This window comes from Monodon monoceros, unplaced genomic scaffold (assembly GCF_005190385.1).
Source record: "Monodon monoceros isolate NGI ecotype Baffin Bay Population unplaced genomic scaffold, NGI_Narwhal_1 Super_Scaffold_5, whole genome shotgun sequence".
Taxonomy (NCBI): Eukaryota; Metazoa; Chordata; class Mammalia; order Artiodactyla; family Monodontidae; genus Monodon; species Monodon monoceros.
Window position 1 is genome coordinate 33,234,655 of NW_021703782.1, and position 10,982 is coordinate 33,245,636.

Consider the following 10,982-nt stretch of genomic DNA (forward strand, 5'->3'; position numbering starts at 1 on the left):
TGCTTCGCCGCATGGCCCCTGGTGAATTTATGGCCTGTTCCTGCAGCCCTGTAGACTTGGAGGATGGGGAAACGTGGGTAGCTGAGAGCAGAGGTTTGCTGGGAGGTGCCTGGCAGGCTAACTACCTGCTGAAAGTTAGTAATGAGGTAGTCTGGTTACTTGATTTGGTTCCTGTTTTCCTTGGGCTCTTCCTTTAGTCTTCTTTTGCCAGTCCGCCTTCTTCTAAATTGATGTATATTTGATTTCTGATTGCTTAGGCCTTTGTTTCCTAAGCATGACTCAGGAACTGTCTGCAACACAATCACTTGAGGTATGTGTTTAAAATGCAAGTTTCCTGGTCCCCACTCCAGTACTGATTCAGGATTTTTCCTTCCGTGAAACCTAGGAATTGGAATTTTAAACAAGCTCTCAGGCAATTTTTATATGAATCACTGGCTTAGACTTTATGCTGTATAGCAATAATTTTTTTGTCACCTTATTAAATCTAGACCATTCATTTGAATTCTCCTTGTATTTTCTAAACCACACTCAGGGCATAGGTGGGACATCATGTTTAATGGATCTGAAAGAATTTCCTTGTAGGCATCTTGGTTAATATCTGTTCAGCAACCAGTAGTATGTAATCAGATCTTATTTCTGCAGTTTGAGGAAGCCCTTGACAAATAATTATTTTCCTTATATGCCAGTTCTGGTCTCAACAGACAAAGCAAGAAATTTGCCCATTCTTTTTGTGTGTGTGTGTGGCTGCGTTGTGTTTTCGTTGCTGTGCGTGGGCTTTCTCTAGTAGCAGCGAGCGGGGGCTACTCTTCATCGCGGTGCGTGGGCTTCTCATTGCGGTGGCTTCTCTTGTTGTGGAGCATGGGCTCTAGGCGCACAGGTTTCAGTAGTTGTGGCACGCAGGCTTCAGTAGTTGTGGCATGCAGGCTTCAGTAGTGTGGCTTGTGGGTTCTAAAACGCAGACTCAGTAGTTGTGGCGCATGGGCTTAGTTGCTCCACAGCGTGTGGGATCTTCCTGGCCCAGGGCTCGAACCCCTGTCCCCTGCATTGGCAGGCAGATTCTTAACCACTGTGCCACCAGGGAAGACCCTGCCCATTCTTTTTTTAAGTCAGATCTTAGCTTAAGTCATTACTTTCCAATTTTTTGGTCTCTTTACTAGAAGAGTTATAGTAAACAAGTCAGAAATATCAACAAGTTTAAGTCATCTTGTATTGTGTATTTGGATTCAGAGATTCATGGGTTGAATCTGGACTCCATTTCTTACTAGCTTTGTACCCTTGGACAAGCCAGGTAATTTCTCCTTAGCGTTTCTTTCACCTTTAAAATAAATGGAGTGGGGACTTCCCTGGTGGTCTAGTGGTTAAGACTCCACGCTCCCAGTGCAGGGGGCCCGGTTTGATCCCTCGTCAGGGAGCTAGATCCCACATGCATGCCGCAACTAAGAGTCCGCGTGCCACAACGAAGATCCTACATGCAGCAACGAAGATACCACATGCCTCAACTAAGACCCAGTGCAGCCAAATAAGTAAATAAATACATATTTTAAAAATAATAATAATAATGGAGTGAGTAGTATCTGCCTAGCTCAGTCATGAAGAAAATTAAATAAGATGTTGGTTAGCTCAGTGCCTAAAACATGTACTTAGTAAATTGTTGATGTAATTAATGGCAGTGGAGGAGGAAGTGGTAACAGTAGTTTGATGGTTCTAGCCTTTAGGTGTATTTCTGGCCAAATTCAGGTACATAAGATAAGATAAGAAGTGACCATTTTTCTACCCTGTAAATTGGTTATTTTCTGTATGTCAGTCACATCCCAAGGAGCTTCAACATTTAAAAATAATTCATTTAGATATAATTTATATAAGAAAAAATACAATTAGGAAATTATAGTTAATTTCATCATAAAAGGGATATAGATAAAAGCAAAATATTTTTCTGTATACAAATTAAAGTGTTAACCAGTTCTGATAAGGATGTGGTGGAACAGGTCATATATTTATTGTCACTAAAACCCTTTTTTGAAAGTAATTTGGCATTATGTTTCAAAGACCTGGGGTGTACTGTTTGTTGAATGAAGAGCCTAAGAAGTATTATACCCTTTGACCTAATATTTTCATACTTTGGAAATTATCCAAAGGAAGAGAGAAGTCTTTTTTAACAAAATAATTATTGGAAGCTATTTTATCAAAATGTTAACAATAGAATAGTTAAGTAATTTATGGTAAATCAAATCTGCATGATATTATGGAGGTATTGACATAATTGCGAAGACTGTAATAACATGTAGAGCTTTTGATATGTTAAATGTAATGAGATACAGAATTCTCTCTGCTGATTATAGCTATGCACCATTATACATGCATGTGATTAAGGACTGAACAGGAACTTGACAAATGAAAAACAGACTTGAAAAGAGGGATAGGATTTTTTTTTTCTTTTTTTTTTGGCTGTGTCGTGTCTTGCGGCACACAAGATCTTGCGTTGTGGTGTGCGGGCTCTTTGTTGCAGCGCATGGGCTTCTCTCTAGTTGTGGCGCAGGGGCTCCAGGGCGCGTGAGCTCTGTAGTTGTGGCACACGGGCTCAGTAGTTGCAGTGTGCGAGCTTAGTTGCCCCGTGGCATGTGGGATCTTAGTTCCCTGACCAGGGATGGAACCGGAGTCTCCTGCATTGGAAGGTGGATTCTTAATCACTGGACCACCAGGGAAGTCCCGAGAGATAGGATTCTGAGCAATCTTTCTTGCATTTTTTATTTCCAGTATTGTAGATAAAGTATTGTCAATAAACTCTATAATTTAAAAAAAAAAGTTACTTAAGCTAGATGTTTTTTCTTAGCCTAAAGCAATGGTGAAAGTGGCCTTGCCAGGTTGCCATTCAATGCTTATCTTGTTTGCTGATGAAGATTGAGCAGTCATGGAGTATACCTCCTCTGTAGGGAAAGGATGTAAAGAAAGAGCTTGGAAATACAGTGGTAGGATATACGGCAAAAGAAGTTCCCCTCTCAAGTCACAGAAGATTTTTGGAGCCCCAGATAACACCTGGAGAGAGTTCTTGCTTTTCAGTGGGCAGATACATAATCATATTATCATTAAGTCTTTGTGCTGTAAGGCTCAGGAAGTAAGAATGAAAGAATAGGGATTATGTTATTGTTTTAAACTGTTATTATTAAAAGTTTGTAATCTCTTAATATACTAGATAATTAATTAGTGTGTAATGACAATCTGCTCTCCAGTAGTTTGCAGTTTAGAGATAAGGCTTCCTTTTAATTCTGAGTAAAAGATATTATGCCTTGAAATGCTCTGGGGAACAAAAAGCTGAGAATATCTTGTTTTCTTCTGAATAATCTATACATTAACTATTAGTATCCTTCAGTACTATAGGAATTAATTTTCATCTTCCATAGGAAGAAATGAGGATCTGTGTAAAATCAGGCTAGTTGACCAATTCTTTTGTTTACCCTTCTGTTCTCTGATTGGATGGTATATCACTTGGAAGTAGGACATGGGCTTTGTATTTAGATAAAGGCAACACTCAGTTGAGTTCTGATTTTACAACCTAAGAGAAATTTTTTACCAAATGTTTGTCACGGTGCTTGAGGTAGCTAAACCTCTGTGGTGTACTGTCAGAGGCTCTTCACTAGGTGACTTTGGCAGATACCAGGCAAAATCTTAGGTGTCTTGCCAAAGCTGACTCTCAGGACTTATTCCATTTTCAACAGAGCCCTCCAAGATCAGGGGTTAAGAATCAGTTTACTGGACATGTTAAACGCTTGTAAAGAATTATGTTACTGGGAATTCCCTGGTGATCCAGTGGTTAGGACTCCATGCTTTCATTGCCGAGGGCCTGGGTTCAGTCGCTGGTTGGGGAACTAAGATCCTGCAAGCTGTGTGCCCCCCCACCAAAAAAAAAAAAAAGAATTATTATGTTACTTAAATTTAGGATAATTGTAAATCCTAATTTGGTCCTCCTCCCACAAAATCATGATTCTAGTGGGAAAATATCAGAACTCAGGACCTAATACCAAGTACCATTGCTGATTTCAGCAAGCCAGCCCTATAGCCGTCTTTTGGAGGAGCAGCTTAGATTCACAATTCAAAGAGTAAGAGATCTTAGCATAGCACAGGCACCTGGATTTAGATACAAGAATGTTCACTGCAGTGTGTTTTGCATTACTGAAAATTTGGATACAGCATAAATGTTCGATAACAGGGAATGTGTTTGATAAATTCTAGCATACCCATGCAGCGAATCACCTTAAAGCCATTAAAAATTATTTAAAGGTATATAGATTAATTTGAAAAGGTGTTAAAAGATATAAAATAATATATATGAGGTCACATTTTTATAAATGGAGAAAAATATGTATGCATTTGACTGGGTATATAGTGAAGGACCTGAAAAAAATACACCAGGTGGTAGTAGTGGTGGTGTTCATTTTCTGATTTCCCCTTTTCTATGTTTTACAAGTTTATGACGTGTTACTTTTGTAATTTGGACCCCAACCATGTTATTTTACTTTAAACAACCACATGGGTCTTTCCTTTAATAAACTTGCAATAGAAACAGTGACTCAACTTTCTAGGTGTGACAACTCTTCTAGCTCCTGAACAGTCTAAAATATTTATAGCTATAGAGTCTTGATATTGTTCAAGCAGCTTGTTGATCTCGGCCATACCCCTGTCTCCTGCACAGCAGGATGCAGGCGAGTAGGCAGCAAGCTTTTAGAGATGGGCTGGACAGAATGCCCGATTCTCTTGGACATCATTGGAGTCCTGAGTAAGTGCAGCTCATTTCAGGGCCTGTGGTCCTTTTCTTTTATCTTTTAATTATGCACATCATATGTGTTCCCTGAGGAAAAAAAAAATCAACATTCCTGGATGCATTTTTATTTTTTATTTATTATTACTATTTTTTAATATTTATTTGGTTGCACTGGGTTTTAGTTGTGGCAGGTGGGCTCCTTAGTTGCGGCACATGGGCTCCTTCGTTGCAGCAAGCAGGCTCCTTAGTTGTGGCTCACGGGCTCCTTGTTGCAGCTCGCCGGCTCCGTGGCATGCAAACTCTTAGTTGAGGCATGCATTTGGGATCTAGTTCCCTGACCAGGGGTCAAACCTAGGCCCCCTGCATTGGGAATCTTCACCACTGAGCCACCAGGGAAGTCCCTGGACTCATGTTTTTAAAAGGGAGGGTATTCATTTAATAACATAGCATGACCAACTTTCCATGTTAATAAATATCCTCTACTCCATCATTCTTAAAGGCTGTATAATAATCCATTGTGTGGATATTCCCAATCCCCTGTGGTGTTTCACTGGTTTAAAATTCACTGTAATTTGGGACTTCTCTGGCAGTCCAGTAGTTAAGACTCTGTGCTTCCGTTATAGGGGGCACTGGTTCAGTCCCTGGTCAGGGAACTAAGATCCCGCGTGCTGCACAGCAGGGCCAAATTAATAAATTAATTAATTAAATTCACTATAATTAAAATTGTTCACCTGTCATTATTTCCTTATCATAAATTTCTAAAATTGAAATTGCAGAGTTTACACATTTTTCATTTTAGATACATACTGTCTAACCATTTCCTGTTGTGTTTCTGGATCTTGGCTCTCTCCTTTGCTCCTCCCCATCTCCGTTTGGGAGAGGAAATGTATTCCTCTGCTTGATTTCAATTATCCTCCCTTTCCCATACTTAAGCTGCCCTCTTGCCTTTTACCATCTGACTTGGTATAGTCATCCTCTCTGTGCGACCTATGTGGATTTGCTTTCCTTTCTCCATTAACCTCCATCTAAAACACTCTGATACTTTGTGAATCTCCCCTCCCCCCATTTTATTAAGCCACCTTGACTTTCTATACACACAATTGCATATGTCTGTATGCAGATACATGCATTTAGAGGTGTACTCACTAGTCATACAATCTTCCTGATAGTAAGGCCTTTGCTTTCTTTTTTCCCTCTGTCCTAACTTGTAAGTTGCAGGGAGCCATTAAGCCTCAAGCTTATCTTGCCGTGCTGCTGGTTTCTGGCAGGGATCCCAGTAGGTTAATGTGGAGCAGCCTCATTCTGGGAAATGTTACAGGAGCTGTTTGAAGCCTTGACCCTCTGTCAGACAGCTTGGGGAGATAGTCTCTGGCACTCCATCCACATCCCTGTTCCTTCCTTTGAAAAAGCAAAAAGGCTCTGTCCTTCACATGGTGCTTAGTCATTCCTCTGCAAGGATGAGGGTGAGGTTGGGGGTAAACTCTTGGTTTCCTGGGCCTCTACAGAGCCAGCTGTTTGCATTTCCCTTGTATGAAATCTTTTTCATCTAGTGTAGAAGCCATTATAACCTACTGAATGAAACAAACATTAGAATAGAATGTTACTGTTAGCTAGTACTTGTTAAGTACCTATTCTGTGCTGAGCCCTGTGCTAGATACTTTACATTTTATTAGACCTTCTAGCAACCCTATTAGATAAATAATATTATTCAAGTTTTATAGATAAGAAACAAGATTCAGAAAGGTGAAAGTGACTTGATCAAGATCACATAACTACTAAGTAACCAATGGAATTCAAACCTAGGTCTCTCCCAAGTCCAAAACTGGAGAGGTTGGGCTTAAGACTTTCTTGGACATGAATAGATGAAGCTTTTTCTCGTCACCTTTTCTGGGTGGCAGAAATGGAGCCCTGTTTTAAGGCGTAGGGTTGTCTCTTATCAAATGCATCGTCCTTAGTGTACAGAGTAGATTTCTCTCTACATTAGTGCTTCTCAAACTTCAGTGTACTTGGAGATCTTGAGAAACTCCAGATGCTGATTTAATAGGTCTAGGGTGAAGGTCTGAGATTCTTTGTTTCTAACAAGCTTCCAGATACTCCTTTGAATAGCAAAGCTCTAGATCAGTGATTGTTAAACATGGACAGTCATTAGATTCACCTGGAGATCCTTGAAAAAAAATTCACTTTTACTGGCCCCAAACTCAGAAATTCTAATTGGAGGAGTTTTAGGGTAGGGCCTGGGAATTGTTTTTAAATATTTATTTATTTATTTATTATTTATTTGTCTGTGCTGGCTCTTAGTTGCAGCATGCGGGCTCTTAGTTGTGACATGCAGGATCTAGTTCCCTGACCAGGGATCGAACCCAGGCCCCCTGCATTGGGAGCACGGAGTCTTAACCACTGGACCACCAGGGAAGTCCCTGGGAGTTGTGTTTGTTTTGTAGTATTTTTTAAAAAAAGAAAATTCCCCAGGTTATTGTATTATATTATATTGTATTATAATCAGTTTGAGAATCACTGATCTAGAAGCCAATATATTATGGTTGCACTGTCCCACACAACACAAAAGTGTAAGTGGGCAGTACATTTTGCTTTATTAAACATTTGAAGGGCTGTGTTGGTTAGAGATCGTTTGTTTAAAAGGGTAAGAAATCCACTCACATTTATTGGAAGGGCTAGCTTGCAAACCTGAAGAGCAGGCAGTATCCCTGGATCTCAGAAAAACAACTAGGAGTTGGAAAGCCCCTAGGAACCAGGGATGTCCATGCTTCCTGTCTTCTGTTTCCTTTTCTCTGGGGACTGGCTTTGGTAGAAAATGGCCACCCAGACAGTTTGGTTTAGTGCCACCAGCCAGTTCCATATTGCTGAGAGAATTTGAATGACCCAGTCCAGTCTAGCCTCTGGACTGGTTCTCCTTGAGCCAGGAGGCCACCCCAGGACAGTGCTATGATCTGGAAATCTGGGCTGTATCAAACTCAGCTACAGGCCCCCACTCTGAGTGCAGGGATGTGGGGGCCCCCTAACATCATTGGGCAGGTCCCTTGAAAGGTGGTTACTGTAAGCACTTACTTTGTAGCTCTGCATGGTTGGGGCAGGAGAATAGAACCAAATAGGGGAAACCCCCTGCTCTTGGAATTGGAAGGACATTATTAGCTTAATGGAGAAGAGAGACAAGTAAAGAATTTTTTAAAATTTTTTTAATTTTGGCTGTGTTGGGTCTATGTTGCGGTGCGCGGGCTTCTCATTGCGGTGGCTTTTCTTGTTGCAAAGCATGGGCTCTAGACACGCAGGCTTCAGTAGTTGCAGCACTTGGGCTCAGTAGTTGTGGCTCGCAGGCTCTAGAGCACAGGCTCAGTAGTTGTAGTGCACAGGCTTAGTTGTTCCGTGGCATGTGGGATCTTCCCAGATCTGGGCTCGAACCCGTGTCCCCTGCATTGGCAGGCGGATTCTTAACCACTGCACCACCAGGGAAGCCCGAGACGAGTAAAGATTTTGAAATTGTGATAATATCTAAGTATTGTGGGTAGAGGGCTGTCTTGGGAGCCTACAAGAGAGGAACTTAACCAGCCTGGACATTAAGGAATATTCATAGAGGACATGTCTGAACTGAATCATGAAAGGTAAGGACGTGATGGCCAGGTAAAGAAAAGAGTAGGAGGAAGCATTTCTGGCATTGTGAACAGCATGAGCATGAAACAAAATAATTATATTTCATTGGAGAGTCTTCATTGAAGACCCAATGCAGTCAAAAATAAAATAATTATTATTTGTGTGAATAATAATTAATAAGCAGTTCTTTCTAGAGTATAAGGTCCATGGCAGGATTTGAAGCTAGAGAGATAGGTAGGGGCCACATTGAGAAGAGTCTTGATGCCATGCTAAGGGGCTTGAATTTAGGTAAAGGGGAACCATTAGATATTTTTTAATTGACATGGGAGGATTTCCATTTTTATGAAGATGAATGATTATAGTATGGAGAATAGGTTTTTTTGTTTGTTTGTTTGTTTGTTTTGCGGTATGCGGGCTTCTCACTGTTGTGGCCTCTCCCGTAGCGGAGCACAGGCTCCGGACGCACAGGCTCAGCGGCCCTGGCTCACGGGCCTAGCCGCTCTGCGGCATGTGGGATCTTCCTGGACCGGGGCACGAACCCGCGCACGTCCCCTGCATCAGCAGGCAGACTCTCAACCACTGCGCCACCAGGGAAGCCCCTGGAGGATAGTTTTTATGGTGACCTTGCCTGAAGGCACAAAGACCCGTTGCAGTTGTCTAGAGGAGAGAGGATGGAGAGGAAGGAGGCAACTGTAAGAATATTTAGGAGATAGTTTGGCAGGACTAGCTGGGATGGTGGGAATGAGGGAGGAGGAGTCTAGGATGAATCCCAGGCTTGTGTGACCAGGCAGATTTTGGTGGCATTAGATGAAATGAGCAATTTGGGGAGGAAGAGTATTTGTTTTAGACACATTGAGTTTAAAAATGCCTGTCAAAAAAAAAAAAAAAATGCCTGTCAGACACATCAGTGACTGTGACTGTTAGGCAGGAGGTCTGCCTTAAGTAGTTGTCAGGGCCTACAGACTCAGGAGTGGTTCCCCTCTCTCCACCTTCCCTTTAAAAATTTTTCCTCAGTCTCTACCTGGCGGTCTTGTTCTAGCTATTCTTCCTTTCCTTTTTCTATTTTAAATTTAAGGCTTACCTGCGTTCTCCTTTCATAGATCTTCCTGTGCAAGCAGTAGGTTATTTCATACAACGATATAACATGATTTGGCTTCACTCTGAGAACTGCTGATAGGATTTTAAATGAACTACCTAGACTATAAGGTATATGAGGCCAGAGATCATTCCTAGTAGTTATATTTCTAGCATCTAGAACAATTATTGGCATTTAGTTGGTGCTGAATCAGTGAGTGAATAAATGAATCATTGAATCACATAAAGAGTTTAATAATAATAGACTCCAGGGACTTCCCTGGTGGCGCAGTGGTTAAGACTTTGCACTCCCAATGCAGGGGGCCCAGGTTCAATCCCTGGTAAGGGAACTAGATCCCACATGCATGCCGCAACTAAGAGTTCATGTGCCACAGCTAAGGAGCCCGCCTGCCACAACTAAGGAGCTCATGTGCCACAACTAAGGAGCCTGCGAGCCACAACTAAGGAGCTGCCTGCCGCAACTAAGACCCAGCACACCCTAAAAAATAAATATTAAAAAAAAAAAAAAGACTCCACTGGGAATGCCCTTTGTCTAAGACTGATCTTTTCCATAAAGTATTTCTCTGAATTGAATTTTGGAGAGTGAAAAGGGGTTAGTTTGGTACAGAAGTGGATAAGAGCATTTCAGGCAGAAACAGCAGCATGAGCAAAGGCATGGTGGCACAAAACAGAATGTGTGTGTGATAGATAAGCAGTGAGATGAATATCTCTTACCTTGTCCTGTCTCAGGTCACTCTTGCAAATGTGGTAATGTTTATAGGTATGTCTAATAGTGGTTTTGACGTGTTTTGTTTATAAGCTTCTGTGCATGGTTAGATAAGAATTAGTTATATAGGGACTTCCCTGGTGGTCCAGTGGTAAAGAATCCACCTTCTCCACTGCAATGAGAAGCCCGCGCACTGCAACGAAGAGCCCCCGCTCACCGCAACGAAGAGCCCCCGCTCACCGCAACTAGAGAAAGCCCGCACTCAGCAAGGAAGACCCAATGCAGTCAAAAATAAAATAAATAAATTTAAAAAAAACCTTTAAAAAACAAAACAGAAAAAGAATCCACCTTCTAATGCAGGGGACACAGGTTTGATCCCTGCTCGGGAAACTAAGATCCCACGTGCCACAGGGCAACTAAGCCTGCATGCCACATCTAGCAAGCTCACGCGCCTCAATGAGAGAGCCCACGTGCCACGAACTATAGAGCCCATGTGCTCTGGAGCCCACTCGCCACAACTAGAGAGAAACCCAAGCAGACCACGCTCCATGACGAAAAGATCTGGCATGATTCAACAAGGATCCTGTGTGCCGCAACTAAGACCCAACACAGCCAAAAAAAAAAATTAAGGAAAATAAAGAAATAAAATAAATAAATATTAAAAAAAAAAAAGTTACATAAAATATGCTTGAACTGGTAGAAAACCTTTCATCAGGTTCATTAGATCCATAATCCTCTTTGAAGCCATCTTTGAATCCCAGGCAGAATTTACTTCTTCCTCTCTGTGTTTATGTAGCATATTATATCTATCTATGTTAT

At 41.5% G+C, this 10,982-nt stretch overlaps 1 protein-coding gene across 1 annotated transcript in view; it reads left to right on the forward strand.

The window, feature by feature from the left end:
• The window catches only part of DCAF12 (DDB1 and CUL4 associated factor 12), a 40,353-nt gene that overhangs the window by 11,832 nt on the left and 17,539 nt on the right, over window positions 1-10,982 (forward strand). The gene's annotated exons all lie outside the window — the stretch shown is intronic.